Below are 14083 nucleotides of genomic sequence, written 5' to 3'. Positions count from 1 at the left end.
TCCACTGCTCAAGGCTACAGGCCATCTCCAAGCTTGAGCCCCTCTGATGAGCGGGGCTCTCGCCGCACTCTGTCCGGGGTATTTTTTTTGCCCCAACAATGCGTCGTCCGTGGAGATATGAACAAAGAAGCTTGTTGGAAGGAGAAAGTAAGAGAAATGACATCGAGCAGCGCAAGCAAGACGCCAGTGTACAGGCCATCTTCTGCTCCGATGTATCATCGCCACGAGCAGACATGGTTTGAAGCGCGTGCAACGACCACGAACATCGCGCGGCGGCATATCGCCGGCCATGCGAGCGAGTTTTGGCCTAAACTGTGTTTGTACGCACGTGCTAGCTCGTACCTGACCACACTTGCAGGTGCGAGCCGGAGCACGCCCTCGCACACCCTCCAAAAGGAACATGAGGACCTCACGGGCCCCTCGGGCTCGGCACCAGGTACACATCTGAGTATGTTTTAACACCTTGCTGGGTTGGAACTCGTGTGGCCTTTCGTTTTTCCAGCACGCAAGGTCGGGTAGGGTCGCGTCCCTGGCTGCAGGCTAGGCCACCCTTGCCTGCCGCTCGTAGGCTTGCGTACGCTGAACTTCATGGCTACAGTGTGCTTGGAAAACCTAGCATGTCGCCATGGTTGCGTCCTACAGGGTGATTGGTCACCATCAACCTTAGGCAATGACACTTTTTTGTTTATTAGTACCAAAGATCTACACTCAAGCTATAAGAAAAAAATATTAGCAAAAAAGAGAGCAAACCCGTTTAAATACTACGAGATAAGACTACAGCTGCTCTGTCGTACAGATAATGGTAGAGAGAGCAGGTAACCAGTAAAAAAATTAGATCACCCCGTAGCAAAAGGGGTAGCTAGCACAAAGAGTAGGTGCCAAACGAGACAGGACGTGTCGTGCGGGTATGGGCACACCAACTACAGGATAAGAAAAGATAAAACCTTTATTAGTATAGCATGGGCCTCATATCCTCCCACCTAGAGCTTCGTGCCCCAACATGTTGTGCTCCTTTTTGCTCTTGGCCTGTGACTTATCTACGACAAGTGCCACGTTGGGCCGCCCGACATGCTCCAGGCCGCCTCCGCACCGAGCGCTCACCAACGCGCGGGAGGCTTCCTCCGCACCTCGAGCTCACCAAAGGCCCCTCTGGTTCACCTCTACACTGGACCGTCCGAGCCGAAGGCCATACCTTCGCTTCGGAGGCCACGCTCCAGGCCGCCTTTAGGCTCCGAGCTCACCTCCGGCTCACCATGCCGAAGGCCCCTTCGGTTCACCTCCGCATTGAACCCTCAATGCCGGAGGCCATGCCTCTGCTCCGGAGGCCTCGCTCCAGGCTACCTCCGAGCTGAGCGCTCACCACTGCGTCGGAGGTTGCCTCCATGCTTCGGGCTCACCTCTGGCTCACCTCACTGAAGGCCCCTCTGTCTCACCTCGATGTTGGAGTAGAGGCCCCTCCGGTTCACCTCCACACAGGACCTTCCGCGTCGAAGGCCACCTCAACACTCGTGTCGGACCCTCCATGCCGGAGTCCATACCACGCTCCGAAGGCATCGCTCCATGCTGCCTCTGTAGCTCCGCCCCTCGCCCACTCCCCCCCCCCCCCCCCGCGCGCTAGAGGCCATTTCGTCTCACCTCCGCATCGGAGTAGGGGCCCTTCGGGCTCAACCCTTTTCCAGAGGATGTGCTCCGGCCAATTTCCTCGCTGAAGTTGTCCCTCTTTACCAAAGACCCTACTCCACCACTACCTCCACTCCCTTGAGGCTGAACTCCCGTTGGCGAGAATGGAATCCATGTCGCTACGAACTGCTTACTTCCAATAGTCTGCATTTAGAGATGCATCTATTTCTGAAATAGACTTAGGAGTATCATCTATAAGTTACATAATGAAAGTGAAATCATCATCAAAGGATTTATTGTCCTTTGTTTCTTACTCCTTGGAGCTTCACTGTCATCCTGCTAAGGACCTAGTTCATGTGGTTGTTCTGAATACTTAATTAGTATGGTAGGTTCATGAATTATCTCAAAATTTTGACTAGAAATGCTATGTATATCCTTTATGGGAAAAATATTTTCAAAAAAGTAGCATCTCTAGACTCTATAATTGTATCAACAATCAAGTCGGGTACCTTAAATTTAGCTACTAAAACCTATAGGCAATTCTGCGATAAGCATATCCTAAAAAGACATAATCCATATGAATTTTTACGTTGACTTTCGCCAAGCATGTCTAAATGTACAAATAAGAAAGTGATAGTTTTCTCCCTTCCCATTTTTCATATGAGATTTTCTCCTTATTCTTAGCAGGAACTATATTTAGAATATGACACGAAGTCAACAAGACCCTCTCACCATGCTTAGATAAACCTGTAGTGTCTAACATGGCATTAAGCAAGTCAGTCAGGGTGTGGTTCTTTGTCTAGGCTACCACGTTTGATTGGGGTGAATAGGAAGACACTCACTCATAAATAATTACATGTTCCATACAGAATAAGTCAAAATCACTAGAGAAATACTCTCGACCATGATAGAACTAAGCTTTTTTATTTTATTTTCAACTTCTGAGTTATAAATTTTAAAGTAGTCTAAAGCCTCATATTTATATTTTAACAAATATATATAACAAAATCCAGATGTATTATCAATTATAGTCATGAAATATCTTTTTTTACTCTTCGTCAACAAATACACATAACAAAATCTAGGTCGGAATGCATGAGTTCTAATGGTGCCAAGTTTCTCTCCTTGTGAGGCATACGAGATTGCTTAGATTGTATACAACTTTGGTACTTAGAACCTTTGACAATGAAAAAAATTAGAATTAAATTTAAGCTGTAAAGCCGAGTCATACAACTAGAATTTATGTGACATAACTGTGAGTACCGAACACTAGCCTCATCTCTATTAATATTATCACAAATATGGTTCACCAATTTATCGCAGAAGTTAGAAAGAGAAAAGCGGAACAAACCTCCGCACTCATAGCCTTTACTAATAAAAAGTTCATATTGTGACATAACTACTTTTTGGACTTTAATACCATATTAAACCTGTCTCTACAAAGAATGGAACATCTAACTAGATTCTTGTTTATTGAAGGGACATGCTACACGTTCCTCAGCTGTACGATCTTTCCTAAAGTAAACTTCAGATCCACCATGTCAACTCCATGAATAGAAGAATCAGACCCATTCCCCATTAATATGGAAGAATTCCGAGCGACCTGATAAGAAGAGAACATTGAAATGTCAGCACGCACGTATACATTAGCCCTAATATCAATTCACCAACTGGTAGATTGATTCATTGAAAGAACAATAGGTAAATTACCATACCCATTACTTCATTCTCAGTGTTGCCAATGGTCATGCTGACTGACTTGGTGTTCTTTTCTTGATTAACCTTCTTCCCTTTGCGTTGTTGACAATCTTTGTCCTAATTGCCAACCTCACCGCACACGAAGTAATGTTTATCATCTTTGTCCATCTTTTTCTTCTTGAAGTTGGTGGTTTGTTTAACCTTGTTATTTTTTCCCTTTGAATTTGTCGTTAGAGGATGGTTGCACCATTTTTGCTCTAGGCTATCCATCGCCTCCTTTATTTTGTACATCCTTAGCCTGAGCTTTCTCATCGACATCAAGAGACGTGATTAGACTCTCAATTGAGATTTCATGTCTCTTATGTTTTAGAGCAGTGGTAAAATTCTTCCATGAGAGATAATTTGGCAATGGTGCCTCAAGCAAAATCTTGTCTGGTAAGACACACTTTAGGAGTTAAAGTTCTTTTATAATGCACTGAATCTTATGAGTCTGCTCGACTACCGACCGATTATCGGCTATCTTGTAGTCATGATAATACTCCATGACATATAGTTCACAACTTGCATCTGAGACCCCAAATTTTGCATGCAGTCGGTCCCACAACTCCTTTACGTTATTTATGTGCATATACACATCACAGATAAGAGTGCTAAAAACACATCCTACAAAGAGCATGTTGGTTTCCTCGAACTTCTTCTTCTCATCAGAGGAAAGCATTCCTTCAGGTCTACTAGACATAAACCAATAGTAGTTCATAGCCGTAAGCCACATAGTAGATTTGACTTGGCATCTCTTAAAGTGCATACCGGTAAATTTGTCTGGCCTCACTGCATCGGCAAAACCATCCATCATTAAATCAAATTGCCTACAATAAATTTTTTGGATTGTTGAAAAAATAACACATTCAGATTTAATTAATTCAATTCCTGATACAATATAAACAAGAACAAATGCAAATAATCAATATTGACTAGATTTCAACTAACTCCGACAAGTCTCGACTAGATTCTTCTATCACTCAAGTAGGGCTCGACTAGCTCCGACGAGTTTCGACTAGATAGCAATGTACATACCCAATGGCAACATGTGATACAGAGGCCCCTATGATATCGAGGCAATAGACGATGACGAAGATGATGAAGCCGTCGAAGTAGATTGCAATGATGTAGAGGAAGCAAATCGTAAGCAGTTGGGAAGAGCGCTTCTCAAAAACCTTATTTGTCCTCTCCCGATATAGGACCCTAAGGTCGACGGGTTTCGGAGATCTGCTCTCCCATTCGTTAGTGCACGCTAGAGCAACACGATGAAATAGACCACGTGTGACGACATAACAGAGAAAAATTGGTAAAACCCTAATTATGTATATGCTTTGTGACGGCGGCTAACATACATACATACATACATACATACATATGGAGAATCACGCGGTTGAGCTGCACACGACCGGACTCTATTATGCGCTATGATCGAACTTTTAACTGACACAATTTTCATATATTTATCTGTTTGTTCATGCAGAAAAAGGAATAAAGCTGTAAAAGGAAGCCACACCTACACAAGCAACTAGATCCGATTTTGATGGATCATTCACGCAGGTGCCGTGCGTCCTCCGCCCCCGCCCCGACGAGACGAGAGAGCACGCGTCTGTATTCTCTTAGTCCTCTTATCTACACATGCTAATTAGGGAAAAAGAGAATACTTTTAAGTTGATTTTCCTCCACTTCTCACTAACAATTTAAGACTAAAAGATATATATCCAACTCCACATAATTTTTCCTTTAAGATTTATTTGTTATTACATAAATATAATAAGTCAAATCCATATATATATCTAATAGATACATGCATATGGCAGCCGGATAATCCCATGGTCCTCAAGCAAACACATCGTGATCAGGAGACCGCCGTTGCAACGCCTTTGTTTTATGTCACGAGATCAAGGGGCATCTACATCTTGTAAAATAATCAAACAGAACGCTCCACTGCTTTGGGATACATATTTTCTATGCACGTGAGGAAGCAGAACTCTGATTTCTTTGGGAATCTTAACTGACAAGTCAACAGCGGCATCATTGGGATAAGTGATGCTCCAGCTCACATGAACGCAGCAGATAATTTATCAAGGAATCAGAAGCTGGGGCACGGTGCCCATCGTTGTTTGTCTAGTGTGTTTGGCACTTGCAAATTACAAAAGTCATCACTCTCGCCTGTAAATCTAAGTTGTGCTCGTCCTCCTTGCCTGACTAGCTACTTCGATCGAATTATCTACGTAAAATGAGAAAGTTTCGGGTATGGCATGGCCTTCCCTACGTTGTATTTTCCCAAAGGAAAAGAAATGTTAGAGACTAGATAAAACTGTTTGGATATCAGGAAACGGAGCCGGATGCATGATATCATCCTTTGTTCTTGTAATGGGATGGCAACTCTTAACCTGTGAATGCTGGGACAGTTTCTGATGCCTCAAGCTTCTGATGTAATAACTTAGGACTTTAATACTTCTACTATTATGTAACGAAATCAAGCTGACACTAGCTGAGCAGATACTATTGCTACTTTCACTAGACAACTTGAGATTACTTACAACCTCAAATAGACAACTTGAGATTACTTACAACATCAAGACACAGTGTTGACGTGAAAAGATATCACGTCAAACACTGAGCAACTCGTGTGCAATATCTGGCTAGCAGCACTCATAATACTTTGGTTATGGTATTGTGTTATCGGACCTTCATCGTTATCCACACTCGGGAGAGACCCCGTTGGAGCACGGATGACCGGTAGCTCGTCATTGGTCGTCGAGATCAAGAACATACAACAATATAGATTGGAAAAGAGAACGAGACTACATGAGCTAGGAAAAAGACCAAAGGTAATATAAATTATGTTTGATCGACTTGTTGATGATTTTAATGGGCCATGACCCTCTCAGAATTAAAGGGCGATAAGTTTTAGCCGTATAAGATCAGAACTTCTAATATAAACCGAATCAAACTTACAGATATAATTCAGCTATACTTTTTAATATCTAATATTTCTATAACTAATATATATATTTCCTATCAACCACATAAATTCTTATATATCTACCCAAGTATTTTTTATTGTAGTTCGGCCTTCTTTGATTCTATTATGTTCTCGATCCGAACATATGTTCGTGTTGACTGGTCGCTAGTCGGGGATACTGTTAAGTGATCACAGGTAGTATGCACCGATCGAAGGTACTGTTCACTGGTCGCAAATACTATTCACTGGTATCATGTACTGTTAACTGGTTGCAGGTACTGCACTCTTCGTAGGTATTGTTCACTTCTCGCATGCACTGTTCACTAGTCACCAATTAAGCTAATCATTCCTGCAATGGTTATTATAAATACCAAAACTTGTTATCAACACATACCCCTGTATTTTGGTAAAGTTTGCTACCAAAAATATAATTGCACAATATAACTGACATAAACAATGTGTTACCTCTTCTCTTACCTTTCTCAGGACGATGATCAAAACACCGGCCTCATATGCTCTTTAGGCCGATGATAAGCAAAACATCGGTCATAAATTTTTTAATCATTTCTGCTCTAAGCATCTTGTCATACATTAGGATAGTATCTTCAAGTATTGCTCGTTAATAGTTCTATGCAATTTCTCTCATTGCAAGGTTTATAATAAATAAGAATTTTCAGGGATGATACTTACAACTATGTATGGACCTTTCCAGCTCGGAGACCACTTGTCAAACTTATTGTCTTTTGATCCAATCGGCAGGAGTCTTCCACACGAAATCCCTAATCTAAAATGACTTTGCTTTGACCTTCTTATTATAGGCTTTGGTTACTTTTAATTTGTCCTTCTCAATCTCTCTCTAAGCCTTTAATCTTTCATCTACCACTTCATTAATCATGTCCATCATTAGATCATGATAAACCACAACTGACGAATTATTCTGCTTGGCCAATCTCAAAGCACCAAGATTCACTTCAATGGGTAATACAACCTCTTGTCCATAAACAAGTTCATACGGTGTTACTTAAGTGGCACAATGTCTAGGTATATGATGTGTCCACAAAGCCTCCGAAAGAACCTCATGTCATCTCCTAGGGAGTTACTCTATCTTCTTCTTAATAAGCTTAATCAAAATTTTATTACTAGACTTAGTTTGACCATTGGCCTAAGCATAATATGGAGATGAATTAATAAGTTTTAATTTTCAATGATTTGGCAAATTCGTATACCCGATGTGACATGAATGAAGTACCTTGATCCGTAATTAAAGTTTACGGAATACCGAATCTATGAATACTATGTCCAATATAATACCAATCACCTCCTTATGTGTCACATTATTGAGAGGAACAACTTCAGCCTATTTGGTAAAGTAATCCGTAGCAATCAAGATGAAGCAATAACCCTTAGATGATAGAGGATGTATTTGACCGATAAAATTCAAGTCCCACCCTTAGAAGGGCCATAGTTTAACAATAGGATGCATCATAGCAGCAGGAATCATTTGAATATCACCAAATTTTTGACATGCCTCACATCCTCTATAATACCTGAAGCAACCATCAAGCATAGTAGGCTAATAGAATTAAGCTATTTTTAACAACCACTCCATCTTACGTGCTGATTGATGCGTGCCACATATACCCTTATGTACTTCACCCATAGCAATTCTTGCTTGATCCGAATCCAAACATTTAAGAAGCAAATCATCCACAGTTTGGTGATATAAATCATCATTCAACAATGTATATTTGAAAGTTTACCATCGAACCTTTCTATCAACACTTGTGCTGGGATCCTTAAAGTAATCAATCAAATGCCTTGTCCAATCCTTAGATTCAGCAACTTCAACATTTCCCCCTACTAGAGAAGATACAACCGAACCCAACAAATCATATGCGGATATACCATGATCAACACTTTCAACCATCGGTCTTTCAATCCCAAAGAATTTTCCCATATTAACTTGATTACCAGATGCTTGTTATGTTAAATCATTTGCTCTAAAATTATCATATTTAGACATATGATTGATAACAAAATTATTCAAAACATCAATAATATCTAGACACTTATCAAGATAATTATTTAGTGATCCATCAAAATATTGATAATTATAGGAAACTTGTTGCACAATTAGCAATGAATCACCAAAAGCCTCTATGTTCTTTACACTCATAGAATTTAAAATTTCTAGTCCTAATAAGAGAGCTTCGTATTCACCCTGATTATTAGTACAAAATAATATAAATGACAAGATATCTAAAAAAATAGCACATCTAGGTGATACAAAAACAATGCCAACACCTTGTCCAACCTCACAAGCTGAACTATCAAAATAAAGCTTCCATAGTTTGATAGATATATAGCCAACTTCTAAATCATGCTTATCATCAACCGATGCTCAATAATAAAATTAGCTATAATTTTGTCTTTCATAGATTTCAAAGATTCATAAGCCAAATCATACTCTATAAGTGCATAAGCTCACTCACCAATTCTCCCACTCAAAATTGGTCTTTATAATATATATTTAACAATATCAGCATGATATGCTACTATACAAGTGCTAGATAGCAAATAATACATTAACTTTATGCAAGCATAATACAACTACATGCATAATTTTTTAATAAAGACACTTGTCTCCGCTTTCGAAAGATGTCGGCTCAAGTAAGTAATTGCATTCTACTTGCCATCAATTTCTTGTATTAGAACAACACCAATCACATTCTTTCCTGTATCAACATATAACCGAAAATGCAATTCGGCTTTAGACGCCTGAAGCATCGGAGGAGTAGACAAATATTTCTTGATTTCATCAAATGCAAGCTACTGTTCTGCCCCTAGGTGAATTTGATCTCATTTTTCAACCGAAGAATAGGTATGAAAATACTATTTTTTTCGGACAAGTTTGATATAAATCTTCTCAACTAATTTATCTTACCCAAAAATTTCTATATATCTCTTTTACATGTAGGTATTTGAACCTTTTGTAAAGCTTCTATTTTGTTAGGACCTATCTATATACAATTATCATGTATTATAAAGCCTAAAAATTTCCTAGACGACATACCAAAAGCACATTTTAGTGGATTTATTTTTAGACCATACCAATGCATCATTTCAAAAGCTAAACGTAAATCGGCTAAATGAGAATCATTGCAATTTGATTTAACAACAATGTCCTAAATGTAAACACCAAGCAAATCATGAAAAATTAAATCCATAGCTCTTTGATAAGTAGCACCGGCATATTTCAATCTAAATGTCATGACTACCCATTCAAATAAAACAACAAAACCAGGACATTGAAAATCTGTTTTAGATAAATCTTCTTTGGCCATAAAATTTTGATTATAACCAGAATTACCATCAAGAAAACTAATTGTTCTATTTCCTGAAGCATCATTAATTAACATGTTGGTTATGTGCATAAGATGTTTATCTTTAGGAATAGCTTGATTCAAATATCTAAAATCAATGCAAACTCACAACTTACCGCTACTCTTCTTCTCAACCGGGATGATATTGGAAATCAAATTCGTATACCTTCATGGTCTAATAAATCTAGCTTTCAACAATTGGTCTATCTCTTCTTTGATCTGATCATGCATGTTTGGATTAAACCTCCTAGGCGGCTACTTAGAAGGCCTAAACCCGCTTTAATAGGCAACCAACACTACCTGAGAAATTCATATTAGTGACGAGTGATAACCCTCATTAGTAACAGATATTTTACCTGTGTCTCTTAATACGTCACTAATGTGAACTTATCAGTGATGGGTTTAGACCCATCAGTAATGATACACATTAGTGACGAGTCTAGATCTGACCTGTCACTAATGACCCACATTAGTGACGGGTCTGGTACTAACCCGTCACTAATATGTATTTTAAAAAACAAAAAAAGGAAATAATTTTTGGTCTAAGAAAAAATCTGACACCCGACAAGTCACTACTCACCCGACCATTTACAAGTCACATGATTCTAGGACTCAAGCTCACGACCTCAAAAGTGAGCTCCGCGGCCGTGACCCTTCTAACCATCTCACCTCTCATTCGTTGTTCAATATAATAGCAAAATCAATCCTTTTGATATCTTCTGATTGAACGGATGAATGGCAATTTGAATATCTAAATGATCTTAGATGAAAATTTTATCAACTATAAAGTTGTAGATCTCGTCGAGTTCTACAATGTTCATATAAAGTTTGTCTCCATCCGACTCCGTATAAAAAGTTTGTGTCCAACCCGTGCAATGTTCAGTAAAACAGCCATAACTTTTACATACGAAATCCGATTTCAACGTTTCACCTCTACTTTCAAAGCTAACGAGGAGGCACATCTAAAAAAAATACACATCTTTATACATGTACCTTTTTGACACCGAAAAAGTATCGAAAGACCCTCTATAGGACATCTGAATTTTTTTTGTCGAAAATTGACCTCCTTCGATTTGTCTCGAATTTTTTGGAGACATAGTGCTACATCTGCAAATTTGTGCTGCTTAGACGTTTTATCAATCCGAGTTACCAAACTCACAATAAAAATCTTTGAATTTGCAATTTTCAACTTTGTGACCCTATGTGTGTCTTTTTTAATGATTCCTACTAGTTTTACACTAGATTCAGCACTTCAGTTTGTGGCCATGTGTGGTTTCTTTGATAGTCTTTATATATTTATTTGTGTATCTATATGGGTTGAAATAAAAATAATAATCAACTACAAAGTTGTAGACCTCGTCGACGGCTACAATTTTCATATAAAGTTTTTCCCTATCTAAGTTAGTATAAAAAGTTATAAATTTTTTACTCAACCAGCTATGACTTAGGATCCGACCAGTCATTAGTGACAAGTGACCTAAAGGCCCGTCACTAATGATTCAGTCATTAGTGACATGTGTCTTCATCACCTGTCACATGAGCGTGCCCTCTCTACCCATCACTAATGAGTCAGTCATTAGTGACGGGCCTTTAGGTAACCTGTCACCAATGAATGTGCTTTCTCTACCTGTCACTAATGACTCTATCATTAGTGATGAGTTTTGAGATCACATATCACTAATGAGTGTGCTCTCTCTACCCGTCACTAATGACTTCATCATTAGTGATGGATTTTGAGGTGACTCATCACTACTATCTTTAGTGACAAGTTGTTCCCTCACCGTCACTAATGACCCTTCATTAGTGACAGGTCTTGGCCGATTTCCAACCCGGGTCACAAATTAGTGACAGGTTGTCATTTAACCCGTCACTAATAATGCATTAGTGGCGCGTACTGAGCAGCCGTCACTAATGATTTGTCTTCTTTGATGGTTTTGTTACATAGTGCGATGTTCCACCAACTCTCGATCAAGCATCGGCATCTCATGATATTCCCAAGCAAAATAATCAATGTATTCTCTAAGCAATTCGATTACTTTAGCCTTGCAATCGGCTTTCATATTTTTGTTAACGAACATCAGCCTTGGTATAGTACCATCTCCTATATCAGTCTCTTTTAATGGATCGACCGATGAGAAACTTTCACCTAACTTATCTAACTCATCTAAGTCTTCAATAGCTTCACAAATATCGTTATTATTTGACTAATATGGCTCCATACACTTTTGTAGTCATTCTAAATTTTTAATCCTACTCATTTATACATTATATTGTTGAGTCGATTATCACAAGTTGGCTTTACAACCATGGTAACAAATCCATACTTAGAAACACTAAGCAAATCATAATTTGAAATATCAAGACCTAATCGGCACTTAGCATTGCCATATCTCTAATCAACCGAAGCATCAACCAAAGCAACATGGGCCAAAGTACCAGCATATATGATTTCCATATCATAATGCACCCACTGAATTAAAAACTAGTGCAAGTTAGAAAGAACACAACTATTCATATGAATCCAATCACGTCTAAGAATAACGCTATAGTTACTTTGCATTTCAATGACGAAGAAAGCGGTCGATAATGTCTTGCTCCCAATAGTAAGCTCCACAGAGATAACACATTTTGCCTCATTAGAATCACCTATAAATCTATTGAGCACCAAATTAGTCTTCATCAACTCATTATCATCTCTACCAAGCTTCTTGAAAATTAAATACAACATCAAATGTACTGCAACTCCACCATCAACAACCATTCTAGAAATCGTCCTCCCATTGATATGGTCTTTCACATATAACAGCTTCAGTGCTGATCTGTCTCCTTTGGCTTCTAAAAAATAGCCTCTTTTGGCCCCAATTTCAATTGAGTCACTTCTCCTTCATCCATAGTATGAATTCCAAAGGTAACTTGAAAACCATATTGACATCCATACCTTTGGTTGGTAAAGCATCATTAGTGTTCACCATCTAATCACCATAATCAATTAACTTCTCGCCTTCCTTGTCATCTTGCATAGGCGTCGGTGTTGTTGTTAGCGATGGGACTGTTATAGGAGCTATTATGACATATAGCTTTGGTCTTTACTCTTGCTCCATGGGTTGCATTGGCTTAACTTCATTAAAAGTATCACTCCATAATTTTTCAGCTTATTGTTCCATCAATTCTTACTTGCGCAGCCGCGGCTGCGATCTCCTCTTTTTTATGTGAGATAAGCCAGAGGGACACCACCTCAGTTGTATGTATTTAAAAAGCAGATTGCTGCTATTTGCTTCATGATTATTATCCTTTGGAACAACATGGACAGCAGTATGCACATTTTCAAATTTGACCAAATTATTGCTAATAACAATCAGTCCTTTACCAAGCTCTTCGGTGACCACTTTCATTGAGCCAAACTCAATAATATCAGCAGCAGTGGTCCTTGTTTCATAAATATTAGAATCTGAATTTTGAATAGAAACTCCACTTTCCTTGGCCCAGTGTACCTTCTTCACAACTTTAGCATGTTGAGCATCACTAGACTGATTTGTATGCTCCAATCGGTCATAGATAGGACATGATATTCTATTAAATACTAGCCTTCATGGAGCAATCCATCCCGGATGAAAAGAAGAGAATTGCATAGGAGGAGGAGACATCCACATACCGTTATAACCCTAAGTTAGGCAAGGAGAAAAAGGCATCGAAGGAGACGCTCATGACCATAGCGTTGCCGCCCCAAGTGGTGGGTAAGTGGTAGTACCATGATCTTCCCTTGAATGATGATAATCATGCGCTCCTTGCCTTAAGTGATCTTGACCGCTTAACCCCTCTTGGCCGACTCATGTGTTTGAACAGTCTTATTTTTCTCATACTTGGACAAAAGTTGTTTGAAAGTGGGCTTGAGCTTTTGAGCTTTGTTTTGTCCCTTGGCTTCACTAACCTTTCACTTTCCAACCTTCGAGCTTTTCAGTTTGATCATTCTTGGCTTAGCATTGAAATGCCTCCTAGAGGTTGAAGTGCTTACCACAATTTTTCTTGATTCTTTGCCTTCGGAGGTCTTTTCAAGTAACACTTATCTTAGTAAGTTTTTGTTCTCTCTTAAAGGTTTAGACCTTTCTTCACCAATGATTATATTTTTTCCCTTAATTGATTCGGCTTTAGTTGGCCGAATTAGAATGATTTTGTCTTAGAGATCAATTACATTAACCGGGAATTATTGTTTATCCACTTGCATCTCCGCAAACTTCAATCGTCATTCATTAATATTAATGACCGATTGAATCTATCGATGAAAAATATTACAATCATTAGTAGCATGAGAATAAGAATTATGTCATTTATAGTAACCTCACCTCTTTAATTCTTCTAATGTTGGAATTACATGACC

The sequence above is a fragment of the Phragmites australis genome, chromosome 13, assembly GCF_958298935.1.
Source record: "Phragmites australis chromosome 13, lpPhrAust1.1, whole genome shotgun sequence".
NCBI lineage: Eukaryota > Viridiplantae > Streptophyta > Magnoliopsida > Poales > Poaceae > Phragmites > Phragmites australis.
This window is presented reverse-complemented; position numbering follows the sequence as displayed.